The sequence below is a fragment of the Macaca nemestrina genome, chromosome 5 (genome assembly GCF_043159975.1).
Source record: "Macaca nemestrina isolate mMacNem1 chromosome 5, mMacNem.hap1, whole genome shotgun sequence".
NCBI classification, from domain to species: domain Eukaryota; kingdom Metazoa; phylum Chordata; class Mammalia; order Primates; family Cercopithecidae; genus Macaca; species Macaca nemestrina.
This window is the reverse complement of record NC_092129.1, coordinates 171,294,769-171,318,334: the sequence shown is the minus strand read 5'-3', so window position 1 is coordinate 171,318,334 and position 23,566 is coordinate 171,294,769. Positions and strand designations below refer to the sequence as shown.

At 39.7% G+C, this 23,566-nt stretch overlaps 1 protein-coding gene and 2 long non-coding RNA genes across 15 annotated transcripts in view; all 3 read left to right on the top strand.

The window, feature by feature from the left end:
* Positions 1–23,566, top strand: part of LOC105482440 (phosphatase and actin regulator 1) — a 578,235-nt gene that overhangs the window by 102,080 nt on the left and 452,589 nt on the right. The gene's annotated exons all lie outside the window — the stretch shown is intronic.
* Positions 1,972–16,475, top strand: LOC139363089 (uncharacterized). The gene is made up of 2 exons (XR_011623002.1): positions 1,972–5,066; positions 16,296–16,475. It is a non-coding gene; the product is annotated as an uncharacterized lncRNA (long non-coding RNA).
* LOC105482443 (uncharacterized) overlaps positions 17,974–23,566 on the top strand; it is an 81,605-nt gene continuing 76,012 nt past the window's right edge. Inside the window, exon 1 of one of the 2 annotated variants that reach the window (XR_011622996.1) lies at positions 17,974–19,906. This is a non-coding gene — a long non-coding RNA (uncharacterized lncRNA). The remainder of the gene's footprint in view (positions 19,907–23,566) is intronic. The other variant, XR_987610.3, reaches the window with a different exon arrangement.

The following is a 23,566-nucleotide window of genomic DNA, read 5'->3' as shown; positions in this document are numbered from 1 at the left end:
TTCTAGACCCTGGAACTGCCCCTCCCCAGCACCAAATTTGCTTCCCAAGATTCCTATCTCTGTTGAGAACCTCATACTCTGGAATTTTCTCTACTTGCATCTCCCTACACCAAACTTACCTGTTTTGATCATTCCCTCTGAAACCAGATCGCTGCTACTAAACAGCAAAGGTGACAAATTAATCTGTTCCCATGTACTCAGTGGTTGCTAATGAAGCTTGTTCTTACTTTGTCCTTTAGAAATGGGAAAGGAAGAAAATAATCACCCTCCCCTTTTTACTGAGTGTGGGTTGGCAGGCTGTGATGCTACTTAACTCCTTCACCTTCTCCCAAATTAAGTCACGTTTGTGAAACTACAGCTCACATCCAAAACGGGGAAAATACAGTTCTCTGGAAAAAGCGGTAAAGGGTGGATCTGTTTCCTTGTCTTCTGTTATTTTCTTCTTCTCTCTATGTAAACCGTTTGTCCCTTTCCCCAGTCTAGCCTACTTGTATTACTTAACTGAACACCAAATATTAGGTAGTGCCTTTCCACAGGAAACTAAAGGTTTTCATGAAAAAAGTCCTTTTTCTTCTCCTGGTGTATATCCATCTTCTAGGGGAGCAAGGCAGGTTACCATGGGCTTATGCTCCATTTCCAAGTGAAAGAATCAATATTTCCTGGGCCTAGCTCAGCTTCCAAAGAGAAGGATCCCTCCAATATGGGTAAGGCAAGAGAATGTTAACTCAGCACACCTCTTCACCCATGCAGGTGGATCATATTAGGGAAGTAAACAACAGTTATACAATATTACCAGATTCTGGAACTTTCCACCAATGCTACCTTAAATGTCTAACTCTGAATTGGAACTGCATAAAAGGCTCTTAATTTAGAGATTCATGAACATTGGCATTAATGTAAAGAAGCTGTTAACGTATGTCCTTAATGTACTTGATGATACCTGATATATGCAAAAGAGATGTGAACCACTTACCCTCTTATGGGAAGCCCCATGCTTTTTGACTTTCAAAGAACGATGTCATCTCTTGAACATTTTATCCCTTTCTTAATCTGAAGATCTCTCTAAGGTAAATTCAGCTATTCCCCTTAGTCTATTAGTCTTATGTAATTAAACTCTGTGGGTGTGTATCCAGGGTTTCATGTCAGGGAGAGATAAAGCCTGATTAGGTTTGCTCCCCAGGGGGAAGAATCATTACTCTGAGACATGTTACTCTTTGTTCTTGAGGGCCGTGCATTACACTGCATCATGGTTCGGAGACATTTGTCAGTGTGTCATTGTCCGGTGAAATCACAGCTTATACCTTTCTTCTATTCTCAAAACTTTAGGGTACCATATAATTTTTCAGAAGCAATGAAACTTGTTTTTGCCTATAAAAATAGCAATAGACACAACCTAGAAGACAGGCTTTGACTTTTGTTTCCTTTGTTTTAAAAATCTTCCCTATCCCAGTAACAAGCTAGAGGGGGTCAGAAAGATGTGTTGACCAGTGTCAAAAGAATTTAAGAGTCCCATTTTGAGGAAGATGACCAAATTATCAGGACAATATTTAGATTACAGAAGGATGTGCAGTAGAATTATGGCTTGTCTTTGCTGTGAGCATCCACACTGGGTCTAGCCACAAAGAAAGGAGAAAAAAAAAACTTTGCCAACTCAGAAGGACACTCATAATTTTTATTGCAGAAGGGAGAGGAAGAATACACAGGGTTCTGTGTATGTGGGTACATGTGTGTGCCTGCCTGTGTGTGAATCTATTAAATATATGTGCATGCATGTAACGACAGGATTTTTATGGTGGTAATATGGCTTCTTTGATTGTCAGGAAGATAGGATTAGGATCATACTTGTGAAGTTGCCTAAAGATGATGATCATTTGTAAACCTTGACTGCCTTTTCTCATTTTTAGTGAATTTTGAGAGAGTGGACTTTTTTCCAAAGGGGACTTTAACCAAGGAGAGTGATAGAAGGTAAAATTACGAAGCAGGTGAAATTTATCATCACATCCTATGTATCCCTTTTCTGGTAACTTTTACTCCTCTCTGTACCTTTTCCAGACCTTTCTACCCACCAAAACCAAGGAAAGTTATAAACATATTCATAGCAATAATAAATGGCTTGGGAAACCACAAGTTAAAGTGGTTGAGATTCAGAAAGATCTGAGATTGAAACCGGGCTCTGCCATACACTGTGGGACCTTGGACAAGTTTATCTTTCTGATCCTCAGTTTTTTAACCTGGAAAATGGGAATAATGAAATCATCTTAGTGCTCTTGCTACAGTTGAGTGAGTTAATGCATCTAAAACACTGAGCACAGTAGCTGGGATGGAGTAACTGTTTATATAGATGATAGTGTTTATTACTGATATATCTTCCTGAAATGAGAGAAAAGAGCTCAAACCTTTGTACTTTTTCTAACAGTTAGGTGGAAGCTGTGGGTAACATTTTTCAGGAAGGATGAGTACTGAAATCATTCTACCATCTATTAGTAAGGTAAACTATGTATTGTGGAAGATCACCACCAATTAAAGATGAGGAAATGTTTGCTTTTAAATATATATATATTTTTGAGATGGACTGTCGCTCTGTCACCCAGGCTGGAGTGCAGTGGTGTGATCTCAGCTCACTGCAAGCTCCACCTCCTGGGTTCACGCCATTTTCCTGCCTCAGTCTCCTGAGTAGCTAGGATTACAGGTGCCCGCCACCATGCCTGGCTAATTGTTTTTGTATTTTTAGTAGAGACGGGGTTTCACGTGTTAGTCAGGATGGTCTCGATCTCCTGGCCTTGTGATCCTCCTGTCTCCGCCTCCCAAAGTGCTGGGATTACAGGCGTGAGCCACCGCGCCCGGCCTAAAATTGTATTTTTTTAGGGGAGTCAGGTGTGTATCAGTTAGTGTTTGCTATGTCACAAACCTACCCAGAAGTTAGCGTAAAACGATGTTTATTATTTCTCAGCAATCTGTGACCTGGCTGGGTGGTTCTTCCAGTCTAGGACAGTCCTTTTGGGGCTTGATGGTCAAGGGTGGCCTCACTCACATGTCTGGGGACTCTGCTGGGTCAGCTGAGATGTCTGGGCTAGCTTGGGCCTGTATCCAGGTAGTATTTCATCTTCCAGGAGGCCAGCCCAGGCTTGTTCATCCAATGGCCAAAGAGTTCTAGCAGCTACAGAGGGCAAACTCCAGCAGGTAAGTACATTTCAAGCCTCGGTTTGCTAATCAGCCAAAGTCAGTCATGTGAGCAACCCAGACACAAGGAGTGGGAAGTAGATTCCACGTGATGGGAGTTGCTGCAAAGAATTTGTGGCCACTCGGATTCTACGATATGAGGAATTGACATTGGCCAGTCCTTCCCATGTTCATACACAGCTATGAAAAAAATTCTTTAGGATTTTCTCTAATGAGTTGACAGCTTTGCTCCAATAAAAAAAACAAAACCTTTAGGAAAAAGGACATCACTTCTTAAAATACAGAGTCATTATCTGCATCTGATTCTTGGCCTCTCACCCATACCAACATAGGTATAAAATTTCCCAGGTGATTGTAGCCAAAACAGATTGGTCCAGAATTCTCCACACAAGTCAGCTGCCTTTTTACTATTTGGAACTGTTGGAAAGTACAGCAGTTCTGTATTTCCATGTTTATTCAAGAAAATGCAGGCATAGGAAATGCCAGAAGTGTCTTTGCAGGAGATATGAGCTGGAAATAAAGCACAGAGTTTGGAAAACATTTGAAGCAAACAAAACAACACTACAACTGCACCTTTTGCAACTTCTCAGTCAAAGCATTGACTCATGGTGACTTGAAGACCATGAACACTGGGCATTCCACTGCCAAAACCTCGGCATCTTCCAACTGATCAGTGTGTCTCATCTCCCACTCTATTTCCATACCATAGTGCTTTTCTTTTGTTGAATTTTAGGGATTTTTATAGGTCTTCTGGGGCTCCTGATTTAATATCCTAGAGTGACAGTCAGAGAATGGGCATTATGTAATTGTGAAAGGAAAATTCTCTGCAATTACAATGTATTGCTTTATTTTCTGCAAACAAAATATTTCATGGAGTTATTCAGTTTGCTCTTTTGTTCTACAGTAGCTCTTGTGGTGAACACTAGAGCAGCTCAATCGGCTGGTCTGAGTCTCTCATATATTTCAACCAGACAGGATGTTTATTTGATACAGGTGGTAACATCACACTTAATGCAGTAATGTAGGAGTTAGGAAAAGCTGTTGCTTCCTCCTCCTAATGCGCCCTTTATTACTTGTGAATTTGGACAATAAAGACAACTTCACTGTGTCTCGATTTTTTCTTCCATAAAATGGAAATATGAATTATTGTCTATCCAAAGAAGTGTTGTTCTAATGATCAAATGAAATCACGTTTGGGAAAGTGATTTGTAATTTTAAAAATCTGTATAGAGATGATATTATTATTTTTAGCTTTAAAAAGGTCATGTCCATAATCATTCAAAGGAGTGAGAGATGCAGGTCTGTTTCACTGATTTGAGTTTAGGATGAGTAATTAACATCAGATGGGAGCAGGAAAGCCACTTCTACGGGTCAGGTATCCTCGATTCCAGTTCAGTAACCATCCTCATTCTAGCTTATTCTTGGGATTATCAAGATACCAGAATTTACAGTTATTTAGAGACTAATCACCCCAAGCATGGATTACTTCCTTTCTGCTGCTGCCTAATATGTAGCAACTGATTTCCTAGGAAACAACTCCACACCCTAGCAGCACTTGATTCAAACATGGGAGAGAAAGTAAAAACTCAGAACTTAACTATATGGAGGAATGGGATGGGGGTGATTATTGCACACAAGTGTAAATCATGTATTACCTCCCTAACCTCTTTGGCGTAAATACTGAGTATTGACTCATCGGTAAACAAGTTTTGTGTTTGTTTGCTTGTTTTTTTTTTTGTTTGTTTGTTTTGTTTTTTTTTTTGAGATGGAGTCTCGCTCTGTCACCCAGGCTGGAGTGCAGTGGTGGGATCTCGGTTCACTGCAACCTCCGCCTTCCAGGTCAAGCAAGTCTCCTGCCTCAGCCTCCCGAGGAGATAGAACTACAGGTGTGTGCCACCAATTCTGACTAATTTTTTGTATTTTTAGTAGAGATGGGGTTTCACTGTGTTAGCCAGGATGGTCTCAATCTCCATGACCTCGTGATCTGCCCGCCTCAGCCTCCCAAAGTGCTGGGATTACAGGTGTGAGCCACCGCGCCCAGCCAACTAGTATTTCTAATGGTCTAAGTACAATGAAAACTTGTTTCAGAGCAGAGATGCTTTATATAACATCCCTCTTCTCCATTCCCTTCTCTGCTTTCTCCTCTCATCTTCTCTTATCTTGGAGTGCCTTGTATACTTTGAGTGTCTTTACCTAAGCGTTACTCAACCAGGAGATTTACAAATGCACAGGTTCTACTTTGGGAAGGGAAAACAGAAATTAATTAGAAATCAAAGCACGAGACATTTAATTTAAAACTTGAATTTGTTATTGTTTCAAACTTAACGTATTCAAGTGTACCTCTTCTGATTGAGAAAAGAAGCTGAGATGCTAAGATATGAGAATGTTAATATAAACTCTTTATTTTTAAAAAATCATCATTACCATCACCAAAACCGAGCTCCCCAAGAAAGGGAAAAATAGACAAAAAGAAACCTGCCCTAGGTGCTGTTGAGAAATGAGAACAATGCCTTTACTTTTGTTTATCACTTTCACCTTTTCAAACCACTTCCAAATATTTTCTCACTGAAAAACCTGGTATGGAGATCTAAGATTTTCAGGAAGGACCTTTAGTTTACTTGTTTTTGTGTAGGATAGACACAAAATCTTTCTGAGGTCTACCAATGTGGTTATTCAATGTATTTGTGTCTTCCATACTCACATATAAAGGAGAAGTGCATGAGAAGTTGACCGTGGGCCAGGCGCGGTGGCTCATGCCTGTAATCCTAGCACTTTGTGAGGCCGAGGCAGTTGGATCACCTGAGGTCAGGAATTTGAGAGCATCCTGGCCAACATGGTGAAACCCCGTCTCTACTAAAAAATACAAAAATTAGCCTGGCATAGTAGCACACGTCTGTAATTCTAGCTATTCAGGAGGCTGAGGCAGGAGAATTGCTTGAACCCGGGAGGTGGAGGTTGCAGTGAGCTGAGATCGTGCCACTGCACTCCAGCCTGGGTGACAGACCGAGACTCCATATCAAAAAAAAAAAAAAAAGGAGAGAGAGAGAGAAGTTAAGCATCAATGAATGTGGCTCAGCTCCTAAACCGCAGGTTGAAACCCCAGGAAGCTCCATGCCTCTATCATCCTACGCTCCAATATGTAGTCAGTCATTTAGTCTTTCAGTGTCTCTGTATGAACGGAAGGGACTCACAAGATATTCTGTGGGGAAAAAATTAAGGTTTTTAAAAATGATAATATATGTTATCTATTGACTTTCTACTCTGGGCCAGGATATTGGGTTAAGGGTTTTAGAAATGTTTTTGTCAACTTCTAAAACATCTCTAGATATTTTTAGCACGTTGGATTTAGAAGTAAGAAGGGAGGCTAAATAAGTTGTCAAAGGTCACACGAACTGTTCCAAATTCCAGCCCAGATCCGTGAGCAAATGACTTTGGGTCGCAGGCTTGACTGCGTCTTTGTAAATATTGTTCAGTATTCTGAAAACTCCTTGAAAGGAAACTTTGGGGAAAATCATTTTAATTGTAAGCCCCATGAGGAGACCATAGTTCAAACACATCCCTTCAGCCTGGGGCCAAGTAAGAGGAGCTTTAAGAAACCCCCAGGGGAGTTTATCATGTGGCCTGTAGTGTTGGTAGAACACTCTGGGCTGCTGGAGGACACAGGTCTGGAAATACAAGGGACAAGAACCTGGCTGTGGCAGCACAACAGAGGTTTTGGAGTCACTGGACTCCTGTTGACTAAAGGTCAAAGGTGTATGTTTTGAGAGGAGGAGACATTGGCAGAAATAGAAACTGGCCTGGAGCTGTTCCACATGATCTTTGCTAGAGAGAGCCACCTGGAAGGACAGAGTCCCCAGCAGAGAGAACCTGTGTGATGATGGACTTCTAAGAACCAGAGACCTAAGGGAAGGCCACAAGGAGCCAGGCAGACATTCTAGTCAGGGAGGCACAAGGGACCGATACCACACGAATGAGGGCTGGGTCCCAGCCAGATGCTAGGAGATGCCTGACAATCCACCATGCCCTCCATGAGTCAGAGCTGACTATAAGTGTCTGCTACGGTCAGGAGAAACCACAGCCAGCTCCTAAGAGTTCTAAGCAACTAATACGTTCCTCGTCCCAGGCCTTCTCTCCCTTCCCTGCTCTTCCAAGTGTTAGAGGAGTCGGGGCATCTAGCAAGGGTATGGCTGGAGGTTGAGGGCAAGGGCAGGATGGAGGGACAGAAGTCCATCAGGAAAAAACAGAACCAGACCTGCTTTCTTTTCCAGAATAGGCTTCTAGCCAACAGCAGCCCAAAACCACAGCTTTAACATCATTTAACATGCATGGAGACTGAGGTCAAAAGTGAGAGGATTTTCGTTTTGTTTTGTTACCTCTGAGAAGGTAGATGAGCCATAAGGCCACAGAGAAAGTTTGCAAGAGAGGTTAGGGCAGCAGACAATGCCTTTTGATTTTACTCTTCAAGTCCTTTAACAGTAACATCTGGGTCAGGGATATGAGTGGGCTTAGCAGTAACAACAAATAAACCCCATGGTGCCTCCTTCATAGATTTACTGAACAGTATTGTGGTAATGGGCACCTTGGCTTCGATTAGAAAAGAATTATATATCGAGGCAAAATTGCAAAACCTACTTATCTGCAGACATCACCTAATTGTGGGGCCTCTGTCACCTACCACCCACGTAACCAGGGGCAAGTTACTTACATTCTACGTGCTTAGATTTCTACATTTGCAAAATGGAGGATTAAGTCACTTAGTCATAAGATTTTGGGAAGGAAGTAAATAAGTCAATATATTTAAAGTGTTTAGAATAAGAAATAACACATGGTGAGTGCTTAATTTGGTATTTTAAATGAGCTTTATTAAAATCAACACACAGTGAATTCAAGCAGTTAATTTGAAAGCACCCATTCATTAAGTCAACAGTGAGTTTTAAAACAATAAAATATAAGAAATGTTCCAATAGTTCAAAAACAAATAAGACTCGTGGAATTTTTGAGTGAAGTGAAAAAAATTAAAGGTTAACTGTATTTTCTTGGTTATTACAAACATAGCAAGCCCATCTCTGGACTTGGACAGATCTGTCTTGTAGATTTTCATAGCAATTGGAGTTCCGGTGAATATCCTGGAACCAAATGACCCTCTTACAGTTTCAGAACACAGTTTTGTATTGAATTATGCTAACTGATTTATATAAAATCCCTTTATCAGTTGGAACTTCAGGTTCACCCTACATTTTGATTCTGTCAGTTGGTCTGTTTTTATAATGGGGCAGAAGTCATTTGCTGCCAATTTAGAAGCTTCTACTTAGTGTTAATTCATCATATTCATTTCCTCTATTCTGCAAACAAATATAAACTCAAGTTCATTAGCTACTGGGATCGTTCACTGCTTCGTTGGGATGTGACCACATATTGATTTCATACATTCCTGCATTACATTTTTCCTTCCTTTGGGAGGAAAATTCTATTGCCTACCTCAGAGGTCCCCAACCCCCGGGCCAGGGACTGGTACTGGGCTGTGATGTGTTAGGAAGTGAGCTGCACAGCAGGAGGTGAGCGATGGGCAAGCAGGCAGAACTTCATCTGTGTTCACAGCCGCTCCCCATCACTTACATTACTGCCTGAGTTCCACCTCCTGTCAGATCAGTGGCAGCATTAGATTTTCACAGAAGCGAGAATCCTATCATGAATGGCACGTGCAAGGGATCTAGGTTGCATGCTCCTAATGAGAATCTAATGCGTGATGAGCTGTCACTGTCTCCCATCACCCCCAGATGGGACCGTCTCGTTGCAAGAAAGCAAGCTCAGCACCCTCACTGATTCTGCATAATGATGAGCTGTATTTAATTATATATTACAACATACTAATAATAGAAATAAAATGCACAATAAATGTAATGCACTTGAATCATCCCAAAACCATCCCCCCACCCTGGTCCCTGGAAAAATTGTCTTCCATGAAACTGGTCCCTGGTGCCGAAAAGGTTAGGGACTGCTGGCCTACCTAATGTCCCTAATGACATTATAAATCTGCATACTGTTAACGAAAGAAAAGCCGTATAAAGACTTTTTAGTTTACCTTTCTGAAAGGAGATGACTTAAGAATGAAATTCAGAAAGTTTAGAGCGAGTAATGAAGAAAGGCATGGAGGCTAGAAAGAAAGTAGATAATGTTGTTCTTTTCCTAGCTCTATTTTCACAGCACACTTCATTTCTTCTCAACCATGTCATAATGGGATCTACTGATATATTAATACTTAGGTCCTGATATTTCAGGAAATTAACTTTAATCTGTAGTTTGTCCATGTGTGTTTCAGTCTAACACAGAGGGTAGTGGTGAAGAGCAAGGATTCTGCAACCAAAGTACTTGGGTCTGAAAGGGGTCTATCCTGGCTCACTACTGCAGTAACCTTGGGCAGGTGACTTGTGCTGTCTGTGCTGGGGTTTCCACATCTGTAAAATCAATGGAAAAGGTATTAAGTTCTTATATTTAAAGTGCTGAGAAAAGGGCCAGGAGCAGTAGCTCACACCTGTAATCCCAGCAATTTGAGGGGCCAAGGCAGGATAATAACTTGAGGTCAGAAGTTCGAGACCAGCCTGGGCAACATAGCAAGACCCCAATCTCCACACACGTGTGCATACATGCACACACACACACATTTAATTTAATTTGAAAATTAGTTGAGTGTGGGGGTGCACACCTGTAGTCCAAGCTACTCAAGAGGCTGAATCAGGAGGATTGCTTGAGCCCCAGAGTTTGAGGCTGCAGAGAGCTATGAGTGTGCCTCTGCACTCCAGCCTGGGCAACAGAACAAAACCCTGTCTCAAAAAAAAAAAAATGTTTAGAAGAGTAAGGGGCATATGGTGGCACTTAATAAATCTTAGTTCTTATTATTTCTTTTATTTTTCTGCTCATTTCTGAATGAAAGGATGGCTTCTTGTTTAGTGTTGTTTCTCCATGTTATTTGGAGACAGACCAGCATATTACAAATGAATAGAGTAAGTTAATTTAAAAACCTAAGTTTGTGTTAATACAGCCAATTTGTATTTTGAAGGTCAGGTGCTGGTTGTGATGATCAATCTCATTGTTCTTGTTTTTGTGTTTGGATTGTGGAAGTTGTACCCAAAGAAGCAGTGAATCTCAAAGGCCTGTTTCCTGCCTTTTTCCTGTCCCAGTCATTTCCCTCTACCAGACTCTTCCTTTCAATTTCTTTCTAGAGTGTTCTCCTGTCTCCATTTTTGCTCTTTCCTTCACCATCAGTTCCTCTGTGTGTCTGGTTGTCTCATTCTCATCTGCTAGGGTACTGCCTTTCCTATCTACATCTCATGAAATTCAGGTTTCCCAAACTCACCTTTACTCTTGGTAAACTCTCCACTCACAAGGAGATAAGCATTACAAATAGCACATGGAAAGAAAAGAAAAGAAACATTTAGAAGGAGACTTTTCACAACTCCATGTGTTTTTCCTAGATTACGATTTTGTTTGTATTTAAAGTAATCATTTTAAGGTGGTGGGTGCCTGTAGTCCCAGCTACTCGGGAGGCTGAGGCAGGAGAATGGCATAAACCCGGGAGGCGGAGCTTGCAGTGAGCTGAGATCCGGCCACTGCACTCCAGCCTGGGTGACAGAGCGAGACTCCGTCTCAAAAAAAAAAAAAAAAAAAAAAAAACAAAGTAATCATTTTAATAGATTGGGAGTGTTTCTCAGTATGATTCTGTGCGTGCACATAGATTTCAAGATTTTGCAATGTAGAGACTGAAAGTAATTTTTCCCCATGGCTAACTCCAAAAATGCAGACATTTTGCTGAGTGACTTAGAACCAAGGAAGCCAATAGAGGGTATATTTAACGCAGTATTTCCATTCATGTACTTACCACTTTTTTTCTGGAAAGGGATTAAGAGCTTACAAAGATATATACTCCCCAATAAGATAATGTGAATTTAAAGTGTGTCTCCCCCCACACAAAAAAGTAAAAATAAAGTATTGGGCAAAGTAGAGCCAGGGAGACTAAACATTTATATCATGATGACCCACATGTCTTTTTTAGATGTGGTTACATAATTGGCTAGGAAAATTAAAAACTTGATCAAATTTAGCAACAATTCCCAATGTTTTCCCTACTTCAACTTATAGAACAGATGACTTTTACCTGCGAAATTATCGTCTCCATGGGGAAATAGCTGTAGCCAGTTTGCCTCTTGCTATTCTACTTTTCTGCCTTTCAGGAAGAAAGCACACAGGAATTCAAGTTACTGTGACATTGTTATAGGGTGTCCTTGAATCTTTTCTAATTTATATCTTGTGTATGTAATTTACAAACTTCATTACTTTAATCATAATAATAAAAATCCCTTGCAGTGCATCTTAAATATACCGTACTAAAGAACTCCTAGATTTGCACAATTCACATTGTCCATAAATCAACACAAAGGAAATAATAACTCAGGTTAAGGACGATTAATCTTGAAATGAAGATCAAGCAGGGATTTCACCTGGGACTCATTATGGACACACTTTGTTCAATGAATCACTTTCTCCACGACACCCTGACTGACTGTAGAAGGACCAACGAGTTCCATTGGACTAATTCTTAACAGTCTTAAGAACTGAATGCTAAGAACATCCTAATAACCACCTAAATAAAGGCAATTCTGTGGGATACCCACTTTCCCTCACTTGTCATCCTTCCTGATTGTTTCTGTGCGTAAGGCTGATAGTCATTATGCTATTGATTATTTAAGAAAACGACCCATCTTGAAATAATGTTATTGGCTAACATTCCTGGAGTTTTCTTGAAAGGACTTTTTCTGTCTTTTACTTCATTACTTTAGAGGTAAGGACTTCCCAAATAGCTGCTATAACTTTACCACATAGATAAGAAAGCAAATTCGCTCAGTTGTATTTAATGTAGGGCAAGTATTCTTAGACATTTTGGGGTCACAAATCCATTGAGAAAATGTTGAAATCTATAGACTCCATCCCCAGAAAAATGCACTGATTCATAACATTACATTTTATGTACCATTTCAAGGATTTTATAGACCTCTTAGAGCTTACACAAAGGCCTTCTAACCCAAAGATGCCACTCATTTTAACTTAAGTAATACAGCTCTGCTTATTTTAAGATATATCCATGTAAATGAAAGCCTGTGTATGGAGAATCTACCTCTGGAAGATAATTTGAAATGACCACTACATCAGTGTCAATAGACAGAGTCAAGAGAGGTATTTTATTCATGAAAAAGGCAACATAAATCCTCACACAGATGCAAATCCGATTTACTGGGATTGGCAGAACCTGATGTTTATGACAGATATTCTTGGAGCTGACAAAATCTAGTATTTTTGTGGAAGCACATACCAGCTTCAAATTGTCCATTTTTCCTGAAAAGACTGGCCCTTGGCAAGCATACTGATGATATAAAGAAAGCGGAAGTGAATTTTAATGTAATTTCCTTCAACCACATTACATGATAATATGAAAATGACAAGAAGAGCTTTCTTTTCTCTCTTATGTGAGGGTGAGGGAGGCTTGCAATACAAAGAATATTTGGAGAAATTATGGTTTGTTAGTTGGGCTTTTTTGATACTCATTAGTCACTTTGGTTTTCAGCAATTGTTTAACATCCTTCTTTTGCAGTAAAAAACTTAATTTTGGAATGTGATTGTCAGGTTAATCAGAGCTAGAATTATCTATACAAAGAAATAGCTGTGGGCTTTGATTAACTACCTAACCTTAACCAATCCCAGTTGGCTGAGTGGGTAGGCATTAGAGTTGTCATTCTGTGATTTTGCTGCGTATGATGCCGATGCGTCAAAAGGATTTATTTATAGAAGATCATAAAATTCTCAGCTTAAAGTGGGACATTTTGCTTCTCTACTCTTCCCACTAATTAGGAATTGTCACTGACTTTTGCAGTTACCTACTTAAATAGCATTGATTCTTATACAGTACATTTCCTATAGCATGTTTATATGTATTCAATATAAAAACTACGCACGAAAACGCAAAGATTAAAGTAAACTTTGATGGTATAGAAGGATGTAAAATTATGTGGCTATGTTCTTTTTATAAGAAAATAATCATCAAAAGTAGATATCAAGTATACTCTTTGGCAGAATTTCTATTCTTTTTGTTTTTTTAATTTGTAATATTGGGTGATTTAGTAGTATTTTAAAACCACATTAGAGACCTTTGTAGGGTATAATATTCTTGCAAAAAGAGAAGGAGTTACATGAGAATTTGACTGTAGCTGTCTTTGAAGGAGTAGGATTATGGATGATTTCTGTTTCCCTCTGTTTCTTTATCTTTGTTTTCTTTTTCTGGAATGAAAATGGATTGCTTTTGCAATAAACAAAAATCGAGCAAAAAATTATTTTTGGGGAAAAACAATGCTTCGTGTAAAAAAAAGAAAAACAAACACACAAGCTCTTTTAGAAAGCAATTTGTATGGTTTTTAGAGGCTAGGAAGTGGGGGTGGGGTGGATATGGAGAGACCGGTTAATGAATACAAAATTATAGCTGGATAGGAGGAATAAGTTCTGGGGTTGTATAGCACTGTAGAGTGAATATAGCAAACAATAATTTATTGTATATGTTCAAAAATCTAGAACAGAGGATTTTGAAAGGAATCATGAATGTCTGAGGTGATGGATATCCTAATCGCCCTGATTTGTTCATTACACATTATACACGTATTGAAATATCACTCTGTACCCTGTAAATGTGTACCATTATTATGGGTCAACTAAAAATAAAAGGAAAATAATGAAACCGAACCAAACTAAACCAAAACAACAACAAAAAAAGCAATTTGGAATAGAAGCAAGACATACATTGTAGCTCTTGGCCCAGGGGAGTTATTATCATAGCAAGGCAATGCCTGATCACAGTGCACATGAGTGTGATCTCTCAAAAGGAAAAAGAGAGAAAAGCAACAGCATAGAGGCTAGGGAAAAAGCTCTTTCCAGCAGCAGAAACAACTGTTTACATGAAGTTGTATCTCAGCCTAGCGCAGCCTTGAGGAACTCTTAGGTTTCATAGAGGAGCAGTTTAGGACCAAATTATTGCCTCAAGTACAAGACGAAGGAGTTTTTTGCTTGACTTAGGAGGTGATGAAAACTCATTTGAAAGTATTTGAGTAGGTGAGTGATCAGATTTCTACTAAGCTTTAGAAACATTGACTGGCAACCTGGATTAGCGGCTTGGAGTACGGAATAACAGTAGAAAGAGTTTAGTAATTGAAACTCTTTAAAATAGTCCAGATGAGATCTTAACTTAGGCTTCAATTTTATGAGTGGAATGGGTAAGATGAGAAAAAGATATTAAAAGAAAATGAGGCCAGGCGTGGTGGCTCATGCCTGTAATCTCAGCACCTTGTTAGGCCGAGATGGGAGGATCACCTGAGGCCTGGAGTTCAAGATCAAGCTGGCCAACCTGGTGAAACCCCATCTCTACTAAAAATTTAAAAAAAAAAAAAAATTAGCCAGGTGTGGTGACAGGCACCTGTAATCCCAGCTACTGGGGAGGCAGAGACAGGAGAATCGCTTGAACTCTGGAGGCGGAGGTTGCAGTGAGCCAAGATCGCACCACTGCACTGCAGCCTGGGCAACAGAGCAAGTCTCCATCTTAAAAAAGAAAAGAAAAGAGAAAGGCATCTTCACTTTACTTAAGACACTCCATGTATTTAATTATTTAATTCACAACTAACTGAAGGCTGAAAATTGAAAATGAACTAAAAACTCCAGTCAAATTTCATACGCAGTGGACCTGAGTTCCCAGACTCTTACTCTACTCCCTTAGTGGATTGCCCTTAAGATGAGATTCAAGGGCTCTAGGAAAAAAAAAAAATCTGTGAAAAAGGTGTTGATGGCAAGGTACTTATTTCTTTCAATTTTTGCTTTATGGAATCCACATATTTAAGCTCACCTTGATGAATTCTATGTTGAACTTGTTAATAGAAATGATGACTAGAGGGAGAGAGGGGGAGGGAAACCGAAGAGCCTACCTACCAGTCTATTTTCACATAGGGGCAGAATATGCTAACTGAAGACTCGTTTATTCTGAGTAATACATATTTTTAATTTTCAAAAAAAATTTTTTTTGAGACAGAGTTTCACTCTTGTTGCCCAGGCTGGAGTGCAGTGGTGCAATCTCGGCTCACTGCAAACTCCACCTCCCGGGTTCAAGTGATTCTACTTCCTCAGCCTCCCGAGTAGCTGGGATTACAGGACCTGCCACCACACCCAGCTCATTTTTTGTATTTTTTTTTTTTTTAGTAGAAATGGGATTTCATCATGTTGGCTGGGCTGGTCTCGAACTCCCAACCTCAGGGGATCCGCCCACCTTGGCCTCCCGAAGTGCTGGGATTATAGGCGTGAGCCATCGCACCTGGCCTCAAAAAAAATTTTATTTTGAAAAAAATGTCTATGGATTTAGGGGGTACAAGTGTACTTTTGTTACACGGATATATTGCATAGTGGTGAAGTCTCGGGTTTTAGTGTAACTATCAACTGAACGGTGTGAATAACATTTTAAAAAGTTGAATTCCACAAACCTAAAACATACAAAATTATCAAAGAACTATTGTATTTGAGCTTCTTCTAGAAAAAGAAAATAAAGATGAAACATTTCTCTATGTTTTCTTATTAAAAATCATTGCTCTGTGCATAGTAGTTGCTCAAGAAATACCCATTGATTAACTGGCTACATGAACAAATAAATGAATGAACATTGAAATTACAATGCATTTTTATAATCTATGTGAACACTGGGGTCTATAGTCTTTGCACTTTATAGACATTAGGCTTGTCAGAAAATAGAAAGGATCATGGTACCCAAATGAGAAAAATCATCCAGACAAGAAACCGTCACTCAGGACCTCAGGTATATATTGGTTACAGTTTGCACTTCAGTGACCTAAGAGCAAGGAATGGGCTTAAAAATAGAAGAAAATGTCATCTATTATTTCATAACTCAGTAGCTGAAATAAGGCCTACTTGGATAGAAAGACCTACAGCCTAGGTGAGAAGTCTGCTCCCTTGTTTAAATTCACATTGCACTATTGCACACTCCAAGTGTGACTTCCCTCAAAGTGTTTCTTACCTCATAGGAGGCCTCAACCAGTCTGAAATTGTTCCATGTTTCATCGGATTCCTTGACAGACACAAGAATGACAGCTGTGATGTGATTTGGAACCACCTATGTTAATGCTCATACAGTCATGACTTTTCTTCCTCTCGGCTATTTGGAGATATAAGGGAAGAGAAGATTAAATCTAAGAGTTGGAAAATACACTTCTCATTAATATGGTCTTGTTCTTTTCAGACACACACACAATGTTTAATGAGTTCTTAAAATAGTTAGTATATATTTTGACTTGGGAGAAGGAAGAAAGGGATCTTAGACTGTGTGATCTGAGCACCCTCCTTATTTTATGGAGGAGGAAACAAAAACACATTTTAGCCAGACTTGACGGCACATCCATCTGTAGTCACAGCGATTCAAGAGGCCGAGGTGGAAGGATCACTTGAGCCCAAGAGTTTAAGGCTGCAGGGAGCCATGATTGTGCCAATACACTCCAGCCTGGGTGACAGAGCAAGACCCGGGCTCATAAAAATTATGAAAAGTAGGCACTGAAAAGGTTTAATGAGTGTGCCAACTAAGGTGATGCTCATTTCTATCAGAATGATGGTGAAATCTAGGGATTCTCTCCCACATTCTCAAGATAGCAGTCTGAAATTCCAGGGTACAGCACTTATTAAAAGGAAAACACTTGGAAAGAACATCTTATGTTATCTAAGAGTCTGAAATGGAATTCATTTCATATACCCTAAAACTGAGCTGAACGTTCTGATACATTTTGCTTTAGAATGCTGCTCTCCTTGCTAGGCCAGCATATTTGTCACACTGTAGCATGAAAATAAAAAGAAAAAAATAAGCCACTCTAGAACTATAAGCACTAAAAATAATTTATGGCTTAACATGTCTCAAATAATCAGCCAATTCATCTCTTGTCAACAGGAAGCACTTTGGGGTTTTTTTTCAACCTGGCCTTGGTAACTGGGATGCAAATACTAAGCTCTTTAGGGAGTCAAGAATTCCTCATATGAAAGCCAATGAACTCTCAAAGCAAGCAAAATTGGAATGCTTTTATTAAATGGAGTGTAATACTCAAGATTTCGCTTACCCCATTGCTTGTTTCAAAGCCCTCTGCCTCAATAAATAATTTAGTTTCAGACCTTTAAGCTGTTATTTGGAAGCGAACAGCCCCCACCCCCCATCTTTTGTTCCTCTTATGTTGTCAGGCACGTAGATATATCAGTAATAGACACAGGGGTGTGGAATAATATGCCAAATGCTAAAATGCCTTCTCTGAGCCAAGACATTTGACTTCTTTTCCATCGCAAAGTCTTAGGACACGTGAGGTAAGCAACCTGCAGCTTTAGATGATCAACTGCAATGTGATCAAAAGAGCAACTTCCATATTAGCAATGGTGCCAAATATGGTGAGGTAGACAGAATATGAGGAGACAGTCTCAATTGTGGAGCCAATTGATTGCGTGTCCATGAGGAAGTCACTTCACCTATTAGGTTCACTGTCTTCCCACTCTGAGGTGCCTCCTACCTCTGGAATGCTATGATGTAAAGGAACTATCCATGTGCTACTTGGGTTTTGGCTTCCTTTTTGTATTAAAGCTGGGCACATCTAAGGAATCTTTGATATACTAGATAATCTCTGCTACACAAACCTGCATACCTGCAGTCCTTCTTCTTTTTTTTTTTTTTTTTTTTTTTTTTTTTTTTTTTTTTTTTTTGAGATGGAGTTCCGCTCTGTCACCCAGGCTGGAGTACAGTGGCGTGATCTCAGCTTACTGCAACCTCGGCGTCCTGGGTACAAGTGATTCTCCTGCCTCATCCTCCTGAGTAGCTGGGATTACAGGTGTCCACCACCACACCTGGCTAATTTTTGTATTTTTAGTTGAGATGGGGTTTTGCCATGTTGGCCAGGCTGGTCTTGAACTCCTGACTTCAGTTGATCTGCCTGCCTCAGCCTTCCAAAGTGCTGGGATTACAGGCGTGAGCCACCGTGCGGGGCCAAATCTCCAGTTCTTGAATGACATCTGAATATCTGCTTCTGTCCATGTTCATCACCATGTTCATTGTATTTGAAAACATCACCTTTCTCATCCCAGTTATTTACTGGTCTCCTGCTTCCACTCTTGCATATACACACATGCACACACATGCGGACACAGTTTATTCTTCATAGGGCAGCTGGGGTGCACACTTTTAAGTATAAGTCCTCTAATGGCCTCTTACTACATTGGAATAAAATCCCATCCCCTAGCCTGCCGTTGACAGTGCCTGGGCTGGCCCAGACTCCCTCTCCTTCTACTCCTGCCCATACTTACCATGCTTGGGCACTCTGATGTTTGCACCAGTAACTCCCTCCAGCTGGAATGGTCTTCCTTGATTATCCTGTAGCTGGGTTGTTTTTGTCACTCAAGGTCTCAGTTTGGGGCTGCCCCCCTTAGAGAGACCTTCCTGAACCCCATCCTGACAGGAGGCTATGGTCACTCTTGGCTCTGATCAACCAGCTACAGTTCTGCAATAGCAGTTACTGTTCTCCAAAATCATAATTTTATACTTGTCCACTGCTTTTATTCCCACCCATTCCCCTAAAATATTTGACAAGACTTTGCTTATTCTTTCCATTGATGGGTGTCACTAGAACAATGTCTAGCACATGGGTACTCAATAACAATTTTTCAAAAGATTCTGGAAGATAATAAAAATATATTCTCTTTGGCTGAAGTAATTGGATTTTGTCAACCCTGGGGCCTGATTGGCATAATACATCTATAGATATGAGTAGAAATGTCTCAACCTTCTTCCCTGGGGAGTTTGAGCTTGTGAAGTCTGACTCTCTAGGTTGACATTTCTGCAGATTGGGTAGAGTTAAGTAGGTTTAAATTGATAAAGTAAAATGGCAGTGTTATCCAAGAAGTTAAAATAGAGAATGCAGGGTATAAGCACATAACTTACATTTTTAAATTACACAAAGGTATATGCAAAATGTGCACCCATGAATAAAATTTATATCGATGTAGCTATGGCCAGGTGCACACACAAGTCCAGATAACTATAGCAGTGGGTGGAAACAAAAACTTGAGTATTACAAGCAAAACCTAACACCAAAAATAGTTTACCCTATTTTAGAGATGTAGTAGTCAGAGTCATAAGGTAAAGAGATAAAAACAAAACTCAGAGTGTGTACATCCAAATAAATATTTCTCTCAATATGGTCTTCAGAACACCATACAATATATTCTGCTCAAATAGGCGTATGGATTGATTCAAGTGACTTGTTTTTGGTAGGTTGCTAGAACAACTTAGAACATTCTAGAACCTCCTAGAACAGAATGATTGTTATCAGTGGTGGAAACATCTGTACCTCTTCAAATACCCTCTTGGTAAAAATGTATGCTTGAAAGGCAAAATGATTTATTTGTGCCTCACGACCAATTAGCAATGAAGAGAATTCAGAAAAAGCGAGCAAGGAGCTTAGGATGAAAAGCTAGAGAAGAGGTGAGAGTTGACCTGGATGGGATGCGAAGAGCTGGCAGGACAAAGGCAGGCACCCCAAATGGAGAGAACCTGAGGAGAGTGCAGACCTCTTGTGGAACGTAGAATTGAGTGTGGATAAGCCTGGAGTAAGAGGTGAGAAGTCAGGTGGAGAACCTTGGGTGTAGTCACATTACAAAGACATTTCTTCCTTTCCAGCAGTCAGAAAAATGTGGGCAGAGGAAAATGAGATATTTCTGGGGACACCTATGTCAGAGTGTGAGGCTTGGGGAGCAGGTGTGGATAGGATAGAGGGAGGCTGCACTGCTCCCTGGCCTAACCCTTAATCAAGGCGATGACTGTTGCAGTGTGACAGGCCTGAAGGATTTGACCTTGAGAAGAAAGGCCAGTTGAGGAAATACTTCTAAACACTTATTTATTGGCTTTAATTTTCTTTACTTATTTTTAATAGACTATACATTATCATTCAAAATTCAAGAGTTTTAAAAGGGTATTCAGGAAAAAATGAATCTCTTTCCCACCAACTAATGTCATACATTTTTTTGATACCCATTTTAAGACATATTTTAGAGAAGAAAGTATAAATAGGGACAGACTAAATATTAATAATTTGCTATGTTTTATACAATAGTTTATTCTTCACCATAGTTTTATGTTACCAACACCCTTTAAGGTAGATAGGATGGATGTTTTATTTCTATTTTGCTGACAAGGAAAGAGGATCAGAAAAGTTAAGTAACATAAAAAGTTAGTAATTTTTTACTGGAAATACCTAAATTAAGATTCAGGTTTTTGGGACACACACAAAAGAAAATACTTAAAGATAACTGCAAATGAAATTTCACATATACTAATTTCATCCTCAGTTTTTGAATAGCTACAAAGCACAAAGTTTTAAATTCTTTTTGAAACATAAATTAAAAAAAATTAAATCCTCAGTGTGCCCACATTGTTTCCTTATAAAATCCTGTAAAACATAATGGCCTTTTATTTAAAACCACAAAAGCAACAATATTAATAGTTGCAATGCTTTTGAATTAAGTACCGAGGCCTTTGTTTCAGCTTGAATTACTTTCTGAAACCTGTAAGGAAGCCATCAGCCTCACCTGACTTCTAAAGGCATCAGAAAGTGCACCCACAGAGCCTTAAAATATGAAGTATCAGCCTGGTTCTGAGTTTCAGCTGCTGTCTCCCTCTTCTCTCTCCTGCCAACTCTGTTTCTTTTTTCAGTTTCAATTTCAGGACAAATGATGGAACAAGATTTTCTTTTTCCTTTGGACAAGCAATTTACCTGAATTCTTTTGGTGGCACAGTTTGGTAAACCTAAAGAAATCAAAGTCAAAAACTTGGATTCTTTTGAGTATTCGTTATCAGGATTATTCCCTTGTTGTATCCTTTTATTGATGTCAATAGCACAAAGGATACTAGGCTGAATAGAAGAATGGAACATCTCCAGCAATATTTAGGGAGCTGGAAAGTGAAGAGGCATCTTCAGGTACTAATCAAGCTATCATTGAAACTACTCCTATAAACTTTATTAAATTAATCAGGGAAGAAGAGAGAAAGAAAAAATAAAAATAATCCAAGCCTGCAGCACATTCAGCATTAATCGCTAGGTCAGCTGTTCTCTGACCTGCTTCCTCACAGTTGTTTGGTGCCCGTTGTCCTAGAATCATGTAGGCCTAGTACAAAATTATAGTTTCCTTTAACTGCTCCATAGATAACAACCTGAACATCACGAAATGTTAAGTTTTCCCTTTGAGATGTTCTTTCAGGTCCTATATGCTGGTAAAACTACTGACATCAGCTGGTGTAAAGGACCCCACCAGAAGCTAGCTCATCAAGAAATGCAGTTTCCACGTTCTGATAATTGCATCCCTCTTACCCCAACCAATCAACGACCTCCATTTTCCAGCCCCTCCTCCACTATGTTCCTCCTTAAAACACCAGCCCAGAACTCCTTGAGGAGACGGATTTGAGATCCTCCTCCCATCTCTTTGCTCAGTGTCCTGCAATCATTAAAGTCTTTTTCTGCTACAAACCCTGCTGTCTCAGTGTAATTGGTCTGTTACAGTACAGCAGGCACACAAACCTGTTGGTCCTATAATAGAGTCTTTGCAGGTTTTCCAGAACCAATGCAGTAAATAATGATAATTTTAAAAAAATTACAAATACCAGAGTGTGACTCGTTTAGCTTAAAAGTCCATTTCTAGAAATGATCATTGAAATACTATCTGTGTAATATTGCTAGAGATATACATTATATACTTTTAAAATTGCAGTCTTTTAGTTACAAAGAGGAAAGAATTGTTCTAAGAAAGCAAGCACCTCCTCAGTAATTCACTTTATAATTTAACTCTTCAAAATTATTTCAAATAGTAACTGCATTAACAAACCTTTCTCCAGGGAGCCAGGAGTTTCTTAAAGGCATTGTCTCATCAGTCCTATTAGGTCCAGTGTAATGAAAAAATGAAGCAGATATTTAGCATCTTTTCCATTCTACTTCTGAAATATAAAGATAAGGAAGAGACATCATTTGTCCAACTTAACGCAGTTTACCTAAATGAGACAAACAAACCACAAAAATCTCATTTTCTCTATGAATCACAGCCCTACCCCAAAGTAGCTATGTGGCCCTGGGCAAGTCTTAACAACCTAAGCAGCAACATTCTCTATAAAATGTGGATAAAACCTTCACAAAATTATTGGGAGTACTGCAGAGATATACATGTTAAAGTAACAAGCCAGTAACTAACAGTAATAAGTGTGTGTGTTAGTTTTCCAGTGCTGCACGGCAATGTGGCCTCAAACTTAGTGGCTTAAAACAACACATATTTATCACCTCACAGGCTTAGCTGGATCCTCTGCTTCAGTGTCTCACAAAGCTGCAAAGATGTTAGCCAGGGCTACATTCTCATCTGAAGACCCAGCTGGGGAAGGAGCCATTTCCAAGCACATGTCATTGTCAGCAGAATTCAGTTCCTTGCAGTTGCAGGACTGAGGGACTTGGTTTCTCACCTGCTCTCAACTGGAGGATCCTCAGTTGCAAGAGGCCACCCTCAATTCTTCACCAAGTAGGCCACCCCAACATGACTACTAGCTGCATTAACCAGCAAGTGAAAGTGTCTTCCTATATTGTGTAATTACAGAAGTGACAGCCCATCCCCTTGGTTATATTGTACTGAGTAAAAACAGTTCCTGCTCACACACAAGAGAAAAGGGTCACACGAGGGTGTGAAAATCTGAAGGCAGGGATCACAGCAGCTACCCCGGAGCCTGGTTGTGTCTGATGCCTGGTTCCTCCAGGCACTGTGTCTGTGTTTAATGCCACCATATCCAATGCCTCTTTCCTCCTTTCCTGGCTCACCACCATTCCTTGTTTTGATTCCTAGATTGAAAAGTCATGCATAACCCCTGCTGTCCAGCAAAATCTTGTCTATTCAGTTAAAGGCAGTACTTTAGAATTTTGTAGAAATAAAATAGGAGAAGACAATTCATGCTGGAAAATATTAAAAGTGGTAGTTTATAACAAGTTAAGCCGTCTTTGGTAAAATAAACAAGTAAAATTTCATAAAATGGGAGGCTGTCGTGTTCTCTTGTTTGTGCTTTTGATGCCATTTTGTTGGATATGTTTGGAAAATGATTGCGACTCTAAATCAATGAGTACAAAAGCACTCATGAAATATGAGCACTATAAAATAATTTCATTCAATAGCCTCAAAATGGTTGTGAATTTGTGTTCCCCTAAGGGTGATTAAAAATAACCACAACCCCCACATGAAGCAGAATGGCATT